A 19,981-nucleotide genomic window follows, 5' to 3' on the forward strand; every position below is an offset into this window, starting at 1 on the left:
AAAGCCAGAAAGTAGTGCACAATAATAACAAAATCAACCAGAACTTCAGGCCAACCTCTTGAACCAACCAAAATCAAACCCTTTAAGCCCCCATACGGATTAGAAAAATGTTTCAGGGCTTGAAAACTTCAGAAATCACAAAGAGAAGAGGAAATTTCAATGGAACAGTAAAACTTCTTCTTCGTTTGCTTTTTTTTTCTCTTCAGCCATTGGGGTCTGCCTTGAAAGGCAAGAAAACCATGCCTTTATAGGCAAGGAAGTAGGGTAGCTTACAAAAAAGCTGATTTGCCATTAGATCCCTTTTACATTTTCATTTTTGTTCAGGAAACCTTAGTCTAAAAATCAGATTTTCAAATTAGCCCCCCACCCCAGCTTCCCACAAGCTTCCTAATTAGCTACCAAGATTCCCTAGCCTAAATTTCCTAAACTAACCCTTAAACCCTTTGTAATTATTTCAAGAACCAAACGGGTCAAATTGATCCAAGGCTTAGCTCCAAACCAATGGGCTTGCCACCCAGATTGAGTCCCCTTTTGGGTTTCGGATTTTTAGGGTCCAAGTTCAATCGAACTCAACCAATCCACATAACCAAAAACTTGCGGAGTCACAGAGACTCATGAGGCCCTAAGCCCTAAAAGAAAGAATGGAAACAGAAAACTAAACTACTCAAAAAGAAAACTCAAGACCAAAAACACTGCTAACCAAAATAACTCTAAAACTGACATGCATACTCAGATAATTTGAAGGAATAATAAAAAAAACAAGAAATAAAAAAAACAAAAGAAGAGGAGAGGAGAACTAAGAATGAAAAACGAAGAAGAAGAAAACCAAACAAATACCTTGAGAAACGGTTTGGGACAACGAAATTGAAAAATCTTCACGCCTTCGAATTTCGGTCGAGATTGACATTAATCGTGTGTTCTTGTCAAGAACACACGAATAAAATCAACCTTGACCCTAATCCTTTTACTGAAAATCGACGATTTGGGGAGATTTGGATTTTAGGGTTTGTGATCGGACCACTTCGATTGAAGATTCGAGAAGTCCTAGGGTGATTCGAAGGGAATCTGTTAGGGATTGGGAAATGGGAGGTTATGGAGGTGTTGTGGTGTTAGTTTGGGGTTGATTGGAGGTGGCACCGCCGGCTACAATGGCGAAGAACTCATGGGCGGCGCTAGGGTTAATGTCTGGGTTTCGTCTGGAGGTGTGTTGAAAGAGACGAGATGAGGGGGTAGGGTAGCGTTTGGACATATAAATATTATTAATTCCCCAGTTTCGGACCGTTGGATTAAGGAGATCCAACGGCCGTGATCAAGGGTAATCAAACTACGTCGTTTCGATTACTATGGGGGTTTGGACCGGGTTGGACCCGAATCTGGGCCGGTTCTGGACGGGTAATGAGGGAAAAAATTTTGGGCCTAGGGAATTTAAAACGAAAATGGCCCAGAACCAGGCTTTCTTATTCAATTCTTTTCTTTCTTTTCAAATTAAATTTTTCTAATTTCTTTTTAAATAAAAACATAATCCTAAATTAATTCCTAAATAAATTATTCCATCAAATTGAATTAACTAACTCTAAATAATAATTATCGTGGCTAATTAAATACCAAATTAAAGAAAAACTACCAAAATTCAAAAATCAAAACTAAAAAGCAAAATAAACTATTTTTGTGATTTTTAATTTTTGTAAAGCAACTTAATTACTAATTAATTCTTAAAAAATGCAAAGTTAAATCCTAAATGCAAATGCAGCCTATTTTTGTATTTTTCATTAATTAAATAAAATAACATGCCCAGGCAATATGCAAACAATTAACAGAAAATGCCACAAAAATCCACAAAATTGTAAACAATGGAAGAAATTGTTTTATTTTGAATTTATGGGAGTAATTCATAGAGGGCAAAAATCACGTGCTCACAACATTTACTATATTAGAAGTGGGAGTGCACTAGGTGAAGCAGACAGGACTTCGTCGACATGCTTCAACTTTTATATTTTTGCCCTTGGTTTTCATTATTATTACATTTGTTGTCATCGAAGAATTTAGTAAACAAAGCAACCTTTTGAGGCATAATTTAGTAAATAAAGCAACCTTTTGAGGCATTTTTAAAGCCCACTTTACGGCTGTAAAATTTACATGTTTTGCATCTTCTGAGTCTGACTCGCTGTATTAACAACACAACACGTGGACTTTAACCATACTAATTCGTTATGGTTAAGTCATAAAATAAGATAATAATGTATATTAATTAACTGTAATTTAGTGATAAAACTATATGTGAAAATATGTAGTATCATTATTCATTGGGTTGATGTAAATATTGAGAAAGGTATATTCTTTTCTGACTACAAATCAGGTTACTCGAAGAACATTTGTAAAAGAAAATGACCTGCTCAACCTATACATGATTTAACCGTGGCTTAATTTGAATTTCCAAAAAAAAAAAAATTAACATTTTGCCAACAAATTCAGAATCTTCAGTCTACTATTTTTAATATTTTTTGTCGTCCAATCACTTCAAATAAAAGTGGTATCCTGGTCCATTTTTGTTTCTTCTTCCTGTTTTATTTCTTTTAACTTTTTTCTTCTTTTTTTTAAAAAAATCTTTTGCAGTTTTATTAGGAAATCAGTCACTTTATGTGCTTTTGGAAAAAATGAAAGTTTTGTGTAACGACGTGTGGACGTGTAATATACTATGTCCTTTTTATCATATTCTTCGCTGAGTGTAATGTACTTTCGTCCTATTTTATGTACATGCACAATTAAACATCTCCATAACAGTGTCGTTTGTTCGGAAATTTTGTGGATATTATAGCGAAGTGCTGTTATAGAGAATATAGATTATAATATAACATAAAAATTGATTCCGAAAAAGCTTGGCTTTTATAGTGAAGTGTTGTTATATAGGGATGTTGTTATAGAGAGTTCTGACTGTAGTACTTTTTCTAGTTAGCCTAAAAAAGAATATTATTTTTTCTTATTTAAAAATTGTTTATTTTAATAATTCCCACGTTATTTTTAGTGAATTGATTTACCGTTACACAAATATTTATAGTTCAATTTAGAACACAAATTTTAAAAATATTCTTTTCTTTCTTCAACTACATATGTTATTCGGAACCATCAAAATGTCCTAAGTTTTAAAATGGGTTATTAAATGCTGGATGCTTAAGGCTTAATGTTCTAAACCATGTTACTTATATTTGTCAAGTTGTTATTTTCTTCGTCGCAATTCATGTGATGCAATTATTTCGTTGAGCGTGAATTTAGACATAAAGTTTAACTTTTATAAAATAAAATTTATATATTTAAAAATTATATAAAAATTACTATATATCACAATAATTAAATATGACTTTGCAATATATAAGATTAATTATTACTAATTATTGATGATATTTTATTAGTTCATTTCATTCCTCAAGTGTAATAACAAATTACGGAATACATAAGCTAAATTGATAAAGAAGTTTTTATATTAATTTGGTCTATTGAAATACGTTAACGCTTTATTTAATAATTTTTGTTGAAGCTTTGTTTAAGATGCTTAATTAATCTTTCATAAAAAAATTATTATTTAATATTTAGGTAGCCCGTGATGCGCACTGGACCGATAATACTATATTAAATTCACAAAATTTCATCGGATATTCTTGAGTGTATTTGAATTTTATCTCCATTCTTTTTTAAAGTTTTGCACATATCAGTGTTCTTATCTCGTGCTTCCTCCCTTTCCTCTTCCTTATTTTTCCAATTTCTTTCTTCTACTTATTCTTCTTCTATGTTTTTTTGTTTTTTGGGTCTGACTCCATCTCGATCGATGCTATTCTTCATTCTTGAATATTAGAGCATTAAAAAATTTATGAATTCTATGTCTTCAAGAAAATAAGGAAAATACTTGTATCTTTTATATTGTACATTTGTATATAAGATATCGTATTGATACGTGTTAAAAAACGATTTAAAATTGAAACAATTTTATATACATCTTTGAAGTAATACTTACTGCATGCATTATAAATTAATCCTAACGTCAATTCTTTTGTGTTAGTTATAATGATTTCTTGTAAGTTGAATAACACAGAAATTTTTCAATCCGATAATTTCAATAATTTAACAAAATATTCTAATGATCTTTCAATTTTTTTTATTTATATTTCTAAGGATCTCTTTACAGTTACAGCTAAACTTTAAGACCAATTATCTCTGAATTTGCGTGGGGTCCACCTCGTATGGCAGTCTTGAGGAGAACGTACATATAAGTTGCGGAATGGAAAATTTGAGTGGGCCCATGTTGGTACTATATCTAGCAGAAATGCGGCTTTACAAAAAGTTTGGGTGGGCCCATGTTTTTGCTAGGCCCCACGCAAATTCAGAGATAATTTGTCTTAAAGTTTAGCCGTAATTGCAAAGAGATTCTTAGAAATATAAATTAAAAAAAAATTGAAAGATCATTAGAATATTTTGTTAAATTATTGAAATTATCGGATTGAAAAATTTCTGTGTTATTCAACTTACAAGAAATCATTATAATAACACAAAAGAATTCAACTTTTTTTCAAGTTGAAGCTAGTAAAGAACAACAAATCCTATTATTTAAAGTAGATTTGAGCGGTGAATCGTGTATTGGATTGTTGAAAATCGAAAAATATGTTTATGTTTTAGAATCTAAGATTCGAAATATGAAGTTGCATTCAATAGTGTGAACTACTTAAGATTCGAATTTCTGAAGTTGCAACCAACAAAGTGAACTACTTAAGATTCGAATTTCTGAAGTTGCATTAAAGAGATTGAACTACTTCAAATCCGAGCGGATAATTAACTCAAACTTCAAATAATATTTATTCGTATTTTCAAATATTACATATATGGAATTCTCATTAATTAATATCATTCTCTATACACACCTTTACGAATGACAACTCTCAATAATATAATGAAACCTTATCATAAACTCATAAATGTTGCTAATATTTAGTTTGTATTTTCGCCTCATTTTATTTAACTTAAATACAGATTAGAAGATAAAATAATTTTGGCCTAATACATACGTTGCCCCCTTAATCTGTATGCACATTCCTTTGACACACTACAGTTTTACGTGTAATATTCTTGTCAATCCCTTTTCAATCAAATTAATTTTATTCGTAAAGTAATTTCTCTGCAATTCAAAAAAGAGTAGTTTTTTTGTTTTATATTTTTATAGATGAACTTCTCAATTATTGAAGAATTACTTTTCATAAAATAAATTGGTATACATTTATATTATGCTAAATAATTAAAACCAAGTTTAATATAAATATATACATAACTAATGTTAGTGCATAGCAGGAGCTTAGTGCATCGGGCTGCCCTTTTTTATACACCTAATTAATATTAAATGATGAAACTCTAATAAAGAAAAACAACATCTACAATATTGCTTGAAGTTGCTAACCTATGAGACCTGAGTTGAGGATCTATCAGAAACAACCTCTCAACCTCGTACCTGCATAAGGTATAAGTAAGGTCTGTGTACATACTATCCCGTGGAACTACACTCGTAATTGTTGTTGCTAACCTAGGAAACCATAAGAAAGTATTCAACATTAGTACAAGAAACAAACAACTCTTGTTTGTTTTTGTACCTGTTAATTTTATCAAAGTTTTCAAACAAATGGAATATCAGAAAATTTTCCTAAAACCCAAATGAAGCTATAATTTTTAGAATTTACATTCACTATATTTATGGGGTAAAAACAATTATTAAGGTTTAGAAAATAAATTTGCTAATGTGTGGTATTACTCAGTTATTTATTAACTTATTAAAATACAATCCAAATATAGGAATATAACAAAATTTCGAAATAATAGCCATTCAAGATTTCCTTTTCCAAAATAAAATGTTAATTTAATATCCAAAATTAATTTAAAATTTTGAAGGAAAAAAACACAAAAATAAAGTAAACAAATACATTATGATCAGTTTTGGACTTTTGGTACTCTGATTTTCCTATTTAGTGATGTTCCCGTATTTTGTCTTATTATGATATCTTAAAAAGTTTTATGTTATGGAATATTAATATTAATGTGGAAACCTAATATAAAAAATTTGAGTTCTACTAAAAAAAGGATGTTATCCTGTAGGATTCCAATAACACACTTGTGTATAGATTGAAAAGCCATGGATGATAACCCAGAGCTCTTTATTTTTCTGCTAGCACCATGAATGATGACTCAAAGCTCTTCCTTTTTCTGATTTTTTTGAGTATTGAAGCGGGTGCAATCTCTTGTTTGTTCTGTAATCTAGTCTTTAAGTAGAAACAAGGAGGTTCAGTAGCTGATGGAACCTTATGTGTCATTAAAAATTGGCTCTGGACCCCACATGTGCCTGACTTCTTCCACGTATCACAAAGTCATCAAGTTTTGTACAAATGAGCTTCTTGAGCTCTCTTTGTCATCAACATGCCTGCCTGGCATATACTAGGGCTATTTTAGTAAATTTAACTAAGTTGGTTATTTTGATTGGCCCATATCTATAGTTATTACTGTAACTGCTTCATTGTTTTATTTTTGTGAAGACAGTTTTGCCCACTGGTGATGCATTTTACACCGTCAATCACACGGGTAGGATACATTTTCACTTTTTATTTACAGTCCTGCAATAGCACTGAGTTGTAAGCTTTCTAGCATATCTTCATGGTTATTACGTGGCCACGTGGATTTGTACTGACAATGCTGTCTTATGTGTTGTCCCATATGGATAGGGAGCAGCTCATTCTTTCACTTTATTGACACAACTATGCTTTAGTTGGCTAGTAAAGAGCAAGAAAAAGATTGGGCTGGCGTGCACGATAAAGTTGGAATATACTTCAACTCACTATTTGCAAAAATTAATTTTGTTATTTTATTTTTGCCATATCTTGAAGTGGTCAAAATTAGTCAGTTTGAAGTTAATTTTTAAACTAGCCAGTATAAATTTATTAGATGATGATTCTGGTATTAATTATAATTAACCATTGGTGATTAATCTTTAACTATCCGTTAGTGAGGTGTTAATCCTAAACTAGCAGTTAATCCACCGACAAATCACACCAACCCAATAAGTGAAACCGAGAAAAAAAATCGAATATGATTTGGTGTTGAAAAATAAAATCCGACCATATTTGATTTGGTAAATCAAACCGTAACCAAACCAATCCGATATTATATGTTTCCACATTAATATTAATATCCCATAACATAAAACTTTTTAAGATATCATAAAAAGACAAAATACGCGAACATCACTAAATAGGAAAATCAGAGTACCAAAAGTCCAAAACTAATCATAATGCATTTGTTTACTTTATTTTTGTGTTTTTTCCTTCAAAATTTTAAATTAATTTTGGATATTAAATTAACATTTTATTTTGGAAAAGGAAATCTTGAATGGTTATTATTTCGAAATTTTGTTATATTACTATATTTGGATTGTATTTTAGTAAGTTAATAAATAATTGAATAATTCCACACATTAGCAAATTTATTTTCTAAACCTTAATAATTGATTTTCCCCATAAATATAGTGAATGTAAATTCTAAAAATTATAGCTTCATTTGGGTTTTAGGAAAATTTTCTGATATTCCATTTGTTTGAAAACTTTGATAAAATTAACAGGTACAAAAACAAACAAGAGTTGTTTTGTTTCTTGTACTAATGTTGAATACTTTCTTATGGTTTCCTAGGTTAGCAACAACAATTACTAGTGTAGTTCTTGCAGAATTTTTAAGCGATAACAAACTTCACAAACACCTCGAAGAGCATACACCACAGCCATAACGAAGAAAGACACCAACAGGAGGAAGGATGATAGCAAGGAGGACTTCGAGAAAAGTTTCAGAACCTATTTTCGTCTTTCTCTCTCTGTGTTTCCTTTTAGGTTTTGTGATCTATAAAACTTGGGAAATTTAGAAGGAAGAAGAAGTAAAAGGAGTATATAATGTGTCAGTTAATTAGGGCTTAAGGATACCACGTGGAAGCACCTCAACACATGGAATCCTATGGCTAGCTTAGTCCAATAAATGTTAGGAACTCAAATAAATCGAACCAAAGTCCAAATTGCATGTATAACTAAGGATATTAAAACAGATCTTTGTTTGAGAATACTACTCAAATTTCAGTTGTGCTGACCAATTAACTTACGTTTTTTCTCTTTTAAGGATAAATTCAAGAAGCAACACGACAAAACTAAGATTTTCATGTAACTAAACCATTCAGTCAAACATTACTGGAAATAATTCATACAGAGAATAGTTATCTATAAGGAATAGCAACTTTTACCTCTTTTTTTTGTTCCAAGTACTACTTCTCGTCTTCATCTCCCGGGATATATGAAATTATAATCTAACTCTGAAGGACAGAGATGGATTAACAAGCATATGCAAATTTGAAATACCCCAAACATTGTAACAAAAATTGCAGACCGAAATTGGAATAGAGAAATTTTAAGGGCCTGGATTATACAAATTGCATTAAAAAATAGAGTGTAAACTGCTAAGTTGAATTAATTTAGGCGGATCCTCCAGGAAACAATCCAAACCCAACAACAATTGAAGGAAAAGAAACGGAAGACTAAAACTAACCTTCTAACTGTTGTGATATTTTAAAAAAATGGACAAATGTTCAACCATGTGGCAACTTGCATGGGAAGTTCAAAACATGTGACAACTTGCATGGGAAGTTCAAAGCAAGTGTCATATACTTGCCATGCCCCAAGTCTCTCAATTAGCCTATTAATAGACCTTCAAATAGCCACCATGTATCAACACATTTTTACTTTGCCTCTTGCATTCCTCTCAGCTTCCTTTTCTTCCTCCTTAAAATATTTGTAGTCTACTTTATTTTGTTCCCTCTTTTAAAATATCTGGGTTTGTAATTTACTTATTTTGTTGATTCATGTATCCTCCCTAATAGAGGTAGGCTTGTTTAATCCGGGAGAGACATTTCACACTGCTGAAATAGTTTCTTAGGACAATGCCCAGCACGACTCAAGGCAATTCGTGTATTTCCGCTCACAAATAATATTATTGCAGTATTATTATTATCGTTACTTTTTTGTGCCATTTCCCTACAATCTAAGAAACTATGACAAGTAATACTACTACGAAATTTTTTTATGGTACTACCAATTTTGGTGTTTTCTCTGTTGTTACTATTTCATCTGTCCTGCCAGATATCCATGGTGTTGCAAATACGTTAATGCATCCACAACTTTGGCAAACACTAATGTCAAAACACAGATATGTGAATAGACACGGTTACATATCCAATGCTAATATTAAAACCTTCAAGAAAAATGCAACTCAATGTGATAGAAGAGTTGGGATAAATGACAATCTCGCTAAGTCAAAATTAAATTTGACTAAAGCGGATAATATAGTTGTTGCGGTTATTTTCCAAATAAATAATGTGGCCAATGTGAGAAATTGGATGATAGACTCTGGTACTACTAGGCATATTTGTGCAAACAAAAATGAATTTTTGTCTTACACCCTAGTTGAGGAAGGAGAAGAAACTATTTATCTTGGTGACTCAAGAACAACTCGTGTTCTTGGGAAAGGAAAAAGTCTTCTCAAACTCACATCTGGTAAAACTCTAGTATTGAGTGATGTATTGCATATTCCTAATATCCAAACCAATTTGGTTTCTGTGGGGTTATTAGGAAAAGTTGGAGTAAAGGTTTCATTTGAAAATAATGAGGTCGTATTGACCAAAAATAATATTTTTGTGGGCAATGGATATTGTACTCATGGTTTATTTGTGCTTATTTCCGATACTAGCAATAAAAATGCATCTTATTCTGCTTATATGGTTGAGTCAATTTCTTTGTGGCATGCTATACTAGGACATGTTAATGTCGCGTATATAAAGAAAATGTAGTCGCTAGGATTAATATTTGGTTTAGACTCAAGTAATATTAATAAGTGTGAAATATGTGCTGAAGCTAAAAGTACAAGAAAGACTTGTTTTTCTGTAAATAGAGAAACTGAATTGTTATTTTTAATTCACACTAACTTAGGTGATTTAAAGCAGACTATGACTAGAGGTGGTAAAAGATATTATGTGACTTTTATTGATGATTTTTCTAGATATACTAAGTTGTATTTGCTTAGAAATAAAGATGATGCATTTAATGCTTTTATTTCTTATAAAACTAAGGTTGAAAATCAACTTAGTAGAAAAATCAAGAGAATTAGATTAGATAGAGGTGGAGAGTATTTGTCTTTGAATGATTTTTGTGAAAAAGAAGGAATAATTCATGAAGTAACTCCGCCTTATTCACCTGAGTCAAATGGAGTAGCTGAAAGAAAAAATAAAACATTGAAAGAGATGATGAACTCTATTTTAGTTACTTCTAATGCTCCTAATAATTTGTGGGGTGAAACTATTTTATTACATGTCACTTACAAAATAGAATACAACATAGAGGAACAGGCAAAACTCCTTATGAATTGTGGAAGGGTTATAAACCTAACTTAAAATATTCAAAAGTGTGGAGGTGCCTTGCTAAAGTTCTTTTGCCTTAACCTAAAAAGAGAAAAATAGGTTCCAAAACTACTGATTGCTTGCTTATTGGATATGCTGAACATAGTGTTGCATATAGATTTCTTGTTTTAAAAAGTGATGTGCTTGATTACAATACTATAATTGAGACAAAGAATGCTGAGTTCTTTGAATATATTTATCCATTGTGTGATAAAATATCTCATACACTTGTTGAAACAAATAGTGAAATTACCCCTAATGAGGAACTGAGAAGGAGAAAAAGGCCTAGAAAAGAATATTTTTCTTATGGAAATGATTTTCAAACATTTCTTGTCGATAATGAACCAACAACTTATCTCAAAAGCTAATTATTGGAAAGAGACAATAAAAATTGAAATTGATTCTATTATGAAAAATAATACATGAATTTTAACTGACTTACCTCCTGGTGCAAAATCTATTGGTTGTAAATGGATTTTCAAAAAGAAATTTAATCCTGATGGATCTTTAAATAAATATAAAGCTCAGTTAGTAGCAAAAGGATTTTCTCAAAAACAAAATATAGATTATTTTGATACATTTGCACCAGTGACTAGAATTTCTTCTATTCGAGTTTTAATTGCCTTAAGCTTCAATTCTTAAGCTTTTTATCCACCAGATGGATGTCAAAACAACGTTTTTTGGTGATTTAGAAGAAGAAATTTATATGGTTCAACCTGAAGGTTGTATCATTCCTGGACAAGAAATTAAAGTTTGTAAATTAACTAAAGCTCTTTATGGCCTTAAACAAGCTCCTAAGCAGTGGTATGAGAAATTTGAACAAGTCTTACTGAGAGACGGTTTTTCTTCAGTTGAGGTGGATAAATGTGTTTATGCTAAAGTGGTAGACAATGATTATGTGATAATATGTCTATATGTTGATGACATGCTTATATTTGGTACAAGTTTAAATATTGTGCAAAGTACTAAATTATTTTTTTCTTCTAATTTTGATATGAAAGATCTGGGTGAAGTAAATATGATATTGGGAGTTAAAGTTATAAGGAGTGAAGATGGCATAATGTTGTTACAAGAACATTATGTTGAGAGACTTCTTAAGAAGTTTGAATATTTTAATGTCACATCTATGAGCACTCCTTTTGATGATAATTCTCAGTTGAAAAAGAATAATGGTGACCCAGTTACTCAGCCTAAATATGCTCAGATTATTGGGAGTCTGATACATTTAATGAATTTTATAAAGCCTGATATAGCCTATACAGTGTGTAGACTGAATAGATATAATCATAATCCCAACAGAGAGCATTAGTCAGCATTAGATAGACTAATGAAATATTTGAGAGGAACCATGAATTATGGTATCCTATATAGTGGATTTCCTTCTATTTTAGAAGGGTACAATGATACAAACTGGATCTCTGATTCAGATGAGACAAAATCTACTAGTGGTTATGTATTCATATTTGGTGGTGGTGCAATATCGTGAAAATCAGCTAAACAGACGATCATTGCTAGATCGACTATAGAATGAGAGTTTGTAGCTCTGGAGTTAGTTGGTTCAGAGGCTGAGTGGCTAAGAAACTTCTTAGTTAATATCTTTTTAATAAAGGACGTATTGCCTCCTGTGTCTATACATTGTGTTTGTCAGGCGGCAATAGCTATAACAAAGAATAAATCTTATAATTGTAAAAGTAGACATATGAAATTGAGACATGATGTCATAAAGCAGTTGCTGAGAGATGGAATAATTTCCATTGATTATGTGAAGTCAGAAATTAATTTGGCTGATCCTCTGACTAAACTTGTGGGAAGAAAATTAATTCTTCAAACCTCAAAAGAGATGGGGTTAAAGCCGACATGTTGTCAATAGAGATGGTAACCCAGCCTATGTGATTGGAGATCCCATGAAGTAGGTTCATATGGGTAATAAAAAGTCAATATTGGCACTAATGCACTAAAAGAGAGTGTTTGACTGCTACTAATTGAGAGGCTGAGTTATAACTCTTAATAAAATTCAGTCCTTATGAATGGTGTAGTTAAAAATAGTATACACTTGATGAATTCACCTATATGAGAGTGGAGTGGGCCGCTCCTACGAGATTTTGGCCTATTCTCTAAAGCTATTGTGAATAACCAGGCACGCGCATGACCTATTGGGCGTAAAATCGCGTTGAACAACAAAATTACCGGGGGTCAAAATATGATTGATAAAATCTCTGACTTACAATAAGAATTATTGGTTCATAGAAATATTATATTTCACTAGTAATTCTGTGAGTTAAACTTTATTGATCTAAGTTTGGTTCATAGTCCAAAATACACCAAACCTATTGCATTTGGACCATATAAATCCAGCAAATCTTACTCCTCTTTGTATGAATTTTTTGAAAATATGTGGGGGAACTGTTGTGATATTTTCCAAAAATGGACAAATGTTCAACCAAGCGGCAACTTGCATGGGAAGTTCAAAACAAGTGTCATACACTTGTCATGCCCTAAGCCTCTCAATTAGCCTATAAATAGACCTTCAAATAACCATCATGTATCAGCACATTTTTACTTTGCCTCTTTCGTTCCTCTCAGCTTCCTTTATTTATAGCCTACTTTGTTTTGTTTCCTCTTTTAAAATAGCTAAGTTTGTAATTTACTTATTTTGCTGATTCCTGTATCCTCCCTAATACAGGTAGGCTTGTTTAATCCTGGAGAGATATTTCACACTACTGAAATAGTTTCTTAGGACAGTGTCCAGCACGACTCAAGCCAATTTGTGTATTTTCGCTCACAAATAATATTATTGCAGTATTATTATTATCGTTACTTTTTGGTGTCATTTCCCTACACTAACCCTGTGATTATCTTGATGGAGCAAATGTTGAATTGCAAAAACTCAACAAAAATCACAATCTCTTGTCAATATATAACAGAAATTGATGGGTCAGCGGAAAAGCCAAGGGAATCTAAACATAGAGAAAAGAGAGATGTGAAGGAAAATCTTGGTAAAGCAGAGATTTAGGCGGTGGCAGTCAGAGTGGCTTGCAAAATTACCTATGTAGTCTTTCTCTAAACGACTCAAATCAGCCAATATAGGGACACAACAAGAATTTGGATGGAACAAGAGCAGTAAGGCGAAAAATTCATATCCAAACCCTACTCATAATTCTAACAATATTCTTCATTAACTCCTTCATAAACGAGCCCAGTTCTCAATTCTCTGCTTTGCCTGCAATCGCTCTTTCACTATTTTCATCGGAAGTTGTTGAATGTGAGAGGAGAATTTTTTGTTACTTCGCTTAGCTCTCCGGTATTCTTCTTCCCTCTTTTTAAATTTTTTTGGTGGATTTCATAGGTGAATTTTTGATTCCTCTCTTTATTAGCCATGTCTATATTTTCATAATTTTCAATATGAAATTTAGGGGTTCTGTGTTCTGGTTTGGTTTAATCTATGCATGTTTGGAAATTGATACTTAGATGCATGATTTTGAACATTTGATAAATACAAATCTAACATTTTAAATAAAACTTAACCTCAAAAGTTATTACTCCTAACAGAACTCGACAAAATTATTCTCTTTTTCCACTTTTTGTCTCCTTTGGTTGATTCTAAGTTCTAGCAACTGGTGTTTTTTTCGTTTTTTTTTTGTTTCACCATATTCTGAGATTTAGTAGTTTTGGTCTTTCACTGATCTGTGTGAACAGTCTTAGGACTTTTCCGGACTTTCTGCAATTTTTTTGATTTTCTTTTTTGTTCTTTTTTGCTCTATTCATAGCCAAACATATATACAAAGGCTTTACAACATTTTAAACAAGTATTTCAGTAATGAATATGGTTGAAGTTCTTGATTGTTCTCCCCTAATCGACCCCTTCATTTAACAGTATCTTCCGATTCATCGAGAAATTGATAGAACCATAATGAAAGTACTTGTGGATAGAAACTGTTGCATAGCAGTCGTTCTAATGGGTTCATTGTCTTTGCTGCTATTTTCTTTTTGATTCTTTGTACTATGAGCTTCCCTTTGCGTTAGAGTTTTTCTCTGTATCTTAAATAGCGTTTTCTAATCTTGAGTACGACCTTTTTTTTTTCCGAAGAATTCTCACGGGTTTAATGGTCATCATCTTCTTCTCTTTTTCCTTTTTTTCTTTCTAATTTATGCACTAAAATGACGGGGAGGTGTTGCTTTATATATACTTGGCCGTGTGAGTGTAGCGTAGTGTATGAAGAATATCCTATAATTCTTGCAAGGAGTATAGGAATATCTCCTTATTAGGGTATTAGTGTACTCAAATTTGTCCCCTCGTATATATCTTTTCAAATACAATATTACACCAAGATCGTGGTATATACAGGTTTATCGCTGCAAACTATATTCAACTCAACAACAAAATAGGTCCCGCTTATCCACTAGCGTTGGAGCTGATCAATTGGTATAATATCTTTAATATTATTCCTTAAAGTTAATATGCACATCATATTGATATTGAATACCCCCTATGTTGTGACAATAGGGCAAAAACAAACATCGACATGTTTGCAAGTTATGCATCACGCAACTTCTCAGGGTCTTCCGCCTCTCTGTCACGACCCTAACCGGACTCGATCGTGATGGCGCCTCTCGTGAAACAAGGCCAGCCGACACAAACCCCCAAACCAACTAAACAGTTAGGGATAATGCATAAAATCCTCCCCGACCTATGACCATATTACCAACTACACACCTTTTCTTTTCGGGGGTCCTATTACCCTCCTAAACTATTTTAAAGTGTGATAAACACCACCTTAAGTGCTGACGTGGCATAGAGAGTGTGCACACTCTCTTAAAGGCAAGTGGAAGTTACAAAAATAATTTTAAAATTGATTAACAAGTACAAGTGTCATCTTTTGATGGGACATTACAGAATTAATTACATCAAATTAATTAGCCTCCTTCGCTTCTAAGCCGCTTCTCGCACGAACAAGGGGGACATCATTTCAATGGTGAAATGCCGGAGCAAAAATCCAATACAACGCAAAATCAACCCAGAAATCAAAAGGCAAATATGTTTAATAATAGAAACAGAGCTACAACTAGAGGGAGCAACGAGCATGATTCAGTAATAACCTACGAACAGTCAAAACGGTATCGTTCACTGGAGTTTCGTTGGAGCAAGGGTCTTCGTCGGAGTTTCGTTCTCCGGCCAGATCTAACAATATCAAACAAGTATTATATAAAACCCATTAAATGAGGTTTTTGCCTTTTGGCCGGATATGGTAATGAAGGCCTGCAAATAGGAAAATAAGGAAGAAGGAGAAACGGTGAAAAAAGGTTTTTAAGTAAGAAATACATATTTTAGGTGTGTGTATTTCACCACCTTGCACGCATCTGTTTGTTGCTTTTTAAGGGGTAAATAATATTATTTAAAAAAAGTTCAGGGGGTAATAGGACCCCCGAAAAGAAAAGGTGTGTAGTTGATAATATGGTCATAGGTCGGGAAGGATTTTATGCATTATCCCAAACAGTTATAATAATTCATTTTTTAAGTCATTAATAAGCTATAAATCCCAAAATATGGAGTAGACTGGAATAATGCGGAAACAAACATAGTCCAACATCGGGGTGTCACTAGTCATGAGCATCTAAAATCCATCTAAGAAAGTGAAAAGACAATATATAGTCTAATATAAGGCTAGTACAAAGTGATATAAATATAGGAAGACATGTTTTAAAAAGAAATTTCTGCGTTTTGAGGCTTTAAAAAACTCTTTTAGATCACCTCGATTTGCATGTGCAGTCTGGGCGCGTAGCCGGAAAGCCTATATGTGAAAATTTGTGAAAAATGATAAATTTTGACAATAAAATGAATTAATTTAACTTCGGTCAATGTTTTGGGTAAACGCACCCGGTCCGTGATTTGACGGTCCCGAAGGGTCCGTAGGAAAATATGGGACTTGGGCGTATGCCCGGAATCAAATTCCAAGGTCCCAAGCCTGAGAAATGAATTTTTGAAGGAAATTGTCTTCTGAAATTATTTAAAGGATTTGGAAATGAATATTGATTAGAATGTGTTGGTATCGGGCCCGTATTTTAGTTTCGGCGCCCGGTACAGGTTTTATATATGATTTAAGATGATTTTGTGGAGTTTGGTGAAAAACGACTGTCATTTGACGTGATTCAGACCTAAATTGCAAAACTTGACGTTTTAAGAAGTTTGAGGAAATTCCTTGATTTTGAGGTTTAATTCGTTGTTATTGAGGTTATCTTGGCGATTTGATCGCACAGATAAGTTTGTATGATGTTGTTGAGTTAGTACGTATGTTTGGTTAGGAGCCCCGAGGGCTCGGGTGTGTTTTGGAAGGTTTTGGACTTCTGAAAAGTTGCAGGTTTTTGGTGTTGAGTGACCAGGGATTTTACCCTTCGCGTTCGCGTGGTCCCTCTCGCGAACGAGTAAGGCAAATATCCCAGGTGCCAGATTTCTTCTTCACGAACGCGAAGCTGGAGTCGCGAATGCGGGGCTAAGGAGGGATACCCTTCGCGAACGCGATGGCTAGTGAGCCTGGGCAGGGGGTGGGGCATTTTACCTACACGAACGCGACCCATTGGATGCAAACGCGAGGCTCGAGGAGTTTCTCCTCCGCGAACGTGAGCCGTCTTCCGCGAACGCGAAGGTTTATCAAGCCTAACCCATCGCGAACGCGGAGAATCTGCCACGAACGCGGTGGATCTGTCACGAACGCGATGAGTAATTTCGCCCAGTTATTTTAAAAGACCAGAATAGTAGCATTACGGTATTTTCACAAAAACTCATAACTTCTTCATCTAGACTAAAGGTGTTAAACGGGCTGGGTTGGACCGGTTCCGGACCGGCCCAGATCGGTAGAACCCAGAACCGGTAATAAGGGGCTGGGCTGGGTAGGGGGTTTGGGGGGGTTGGCGCGGTTCAGCTGGCCCAAACGGGTAACCGAAACCGGTTGAACCCGGTAGAGTGAATAGTAACTCTTACCGGGTTAACCGGCCCGGCCCGACCCGCTTCAAACGGCTAGTTTTTTTTTAAAAAAAATTTCGGCCTTGGGGGCTCCACAGACCGTTGGCAACGGTCAGACCATGTTTTGGTCCGTTGGCCAACGGAAATATTGCACAAATAGCCTTTTTTTTAAATTTTAACCCTTTTTCAATTTACAAAACTAACCTTCTTTAAAACTATAAATACCCCCCCTCTTCCCCCCCCCTCTTCTTCATTTCTTTACTCAATACTCATTTCTCAATTTCAATTTGAAAAAAATGTAAACCTTTCAATTTGTAAATTTGAAACTTTGAAATTTGAATTAAGAAATAAAAGTAGCACTTGCAATAAGTGCATTTTTTTCCCATCTCCCTTGTATTCTTTATGTTAGTACTTTGTAATGCACTTATTGCACTTATTACAATATTTATACAAAATTCCAAAAAAAAAATTACACTAAACCCGGCCCGGCCCGGCCCTCTCAACTCGTAACCTACGGTTCAGTTTTTACCTGGATGAACCCGAACCCGTTAAACCCATTAAGTACCAACACGGAACCGGCCCAAACCGTAACCCGTACGGGTCCAAAACATGGAGGCCTGAATCGGCCCGGTTAGCCCGTTAAACACCCATAATCTAGACACCAAATTGGGCGATTTTTGAAAGAGGAATTCACCACCAATTCATAGGTATGTAATCTTAGACTCATTTTCTTCAATTTCCATTTACACCCATTAGATTTCTAGGCTTAAATCATGTGATTTAGGGTAGAAAATTAGGGATTTGGGTAGAGTTAGAGCTTTTTGATTATTTGGGAATTTGACCTCATTTTGGAGTCGGGTTTCAAAACAAATTATATATTCGGGCTCGTGGGTGAATGGGTGATAGGGTTTTGGTCCGAACCTCGTATTTTGACCAAGCGGGCCCGGGGTCAATTTTGACTTTTTGAGAAGAATAATTAGAAAGCTATAATTAAGCATTGGAATTGGATTGTTTAGCATTTATTGATGTTATTAAGTCAATTATGTCTAGATACAATTGATTTGGAGCCGAATTCGAAAGGAAAGGCGGTGTTTGAGGATTGAGTTGGCTGTGGAAGTTCGAGGTAAGTGTTCGGTCTAACCTTAGCTTGAGGGATTAGGAGTTGTGTCCTATTTGCTATTTGTTTCTTGTTGAGTACGACGTATAGGCATGGTGACGAGTATCTATACGTTGGTGTCAAGCATGACCGTGAGTCTTCAATTGGAATTTGTTGTGTTCTTAAGTGATACTACAGATGCTTTAATTGACGATTCTCGATATTGAGCAAGGATTGAGTTTTTTTTCGTGGAAATTACTTATGACTGAGTATTGGTGTTAGATGAGATGAGTAGATGTTGGGTTAGGATTGGTTATAGTTGTTTCTCCCTTGTCGGGACGTAATTACTTTTATTGTTGATCCCTTTCCGGGACTCGTGGTATGGTTGTTATTCAAGGTATATAAATATATGGATCGGGTTGCACACCGCAACAATGATATATATATGGATCGGGTTGCACGCCGCAACAACATTATATTAGATCGGGTTGCACGCCGCAACAGTGATATAAATGGATCGGGTTGCACGCCGCAACAGTGTTAAATGATAAAGGATCGGGTTGCACGCATCAATAGTGTTATTATCGTTTTGTAGTAGATTTTGAATTGTTCTCCCTTATTTTCTTAAGTTTCTGCTGGATTTGATATTTTCCCCGTAGCTTGTACCCCTTCTCATTTAAATTGTTTATTTCTGTTTATTTTCCGCTATATATTATATAAATGCACAGGTTTATCTGGAGTCTGGTCCTAGCCTCGTCACTACCTCGCCGGGGTTAGGCCACGCACTTACCAGCACATGGGGTCGGTTGTGCTGATGCTACACTCTGCACTATGTGCAGATTCCGAAGCAGCTTTTGGACAGTAGGGAGCCTGCTTTCAGTCCAGCCAGAGATCCCGAGGTAGTCCTGCAGGCATCCGCAGGCCCGGCGTTCTCTTCTACTTTATTATGTACTCTATTTTCATTAGATTTCGAGATAGATTGTATTTCTTTCAGATATTTGTTGTAGTAATCTTAGTCCGTCCGTGAATATTGTGACACCAGATTCCAGGTAGAGGAGTATATTGACATTGTAGTACTGGCTTGGTTATTTTTAGCTGCTTAAGTCTTCTGCTTGTTCTGTTTATCGTTAATAGTTAAGTGTTGATTACATGTTAATACAAATTGTTAAAAAGGATTAAAATAAAAGAGTTAGTAATTTCTCCATTTCGCAGTTTGCCTAGCTTCTACGAGTAGGCACCATTACGACTCCCGATGGTGGGAAATCCGGGCCGTGACAAGTTGGTATCAGAGCTCTAGGTTACATAGGTCTACAATTCATGGACAAGCTTAGTAGAGTCTGAGGGATCGGTACAGAGACGTCTGTATTTATCCCCCAGAGGCTACAAAATTAGGAAAAACTTCACATTTGTTTTTTCTTGT

The 19,981-nt window shown here is 34.1% G+C and overlaps 1 long non-coding RNA gene across 1 annotated transcript; it reads left to right on the top strand.

Annotated features, from left to right (window-relative positions):
* Positions 1 to 13,088: 13,088 nt before the first annotated feature.
* Positions 13,089 to 19,668, top strand: LOC142162806 (uncharacterized). Its single transcript, XR_012694213.1, has 2 exons — positions 13,089 to 13,808; positions 19,290 to 19,668. It is a non-coding gene; the product is annotated as an uncharacterized LOC142162806 (long non-coding RNA).
* Positions 19,669 to 19,981: the final 313 nt, after the last annotated feature.

This window comes from Nicotiana tabacum, chromosome 8 (assembly GCF_000715075.1).
Source record: "Nicotiana tabacum cultivar K326 chromosome 8, ASM71507v2, whole genome shotgun sequence".
Taxonomy (NCBI): Eukaryota; Viridiplantae; Streptophyta; class Magnoliopsida; order Solanales; family Solanaceae; genus Nicotiana; species Nicotiana tabacum.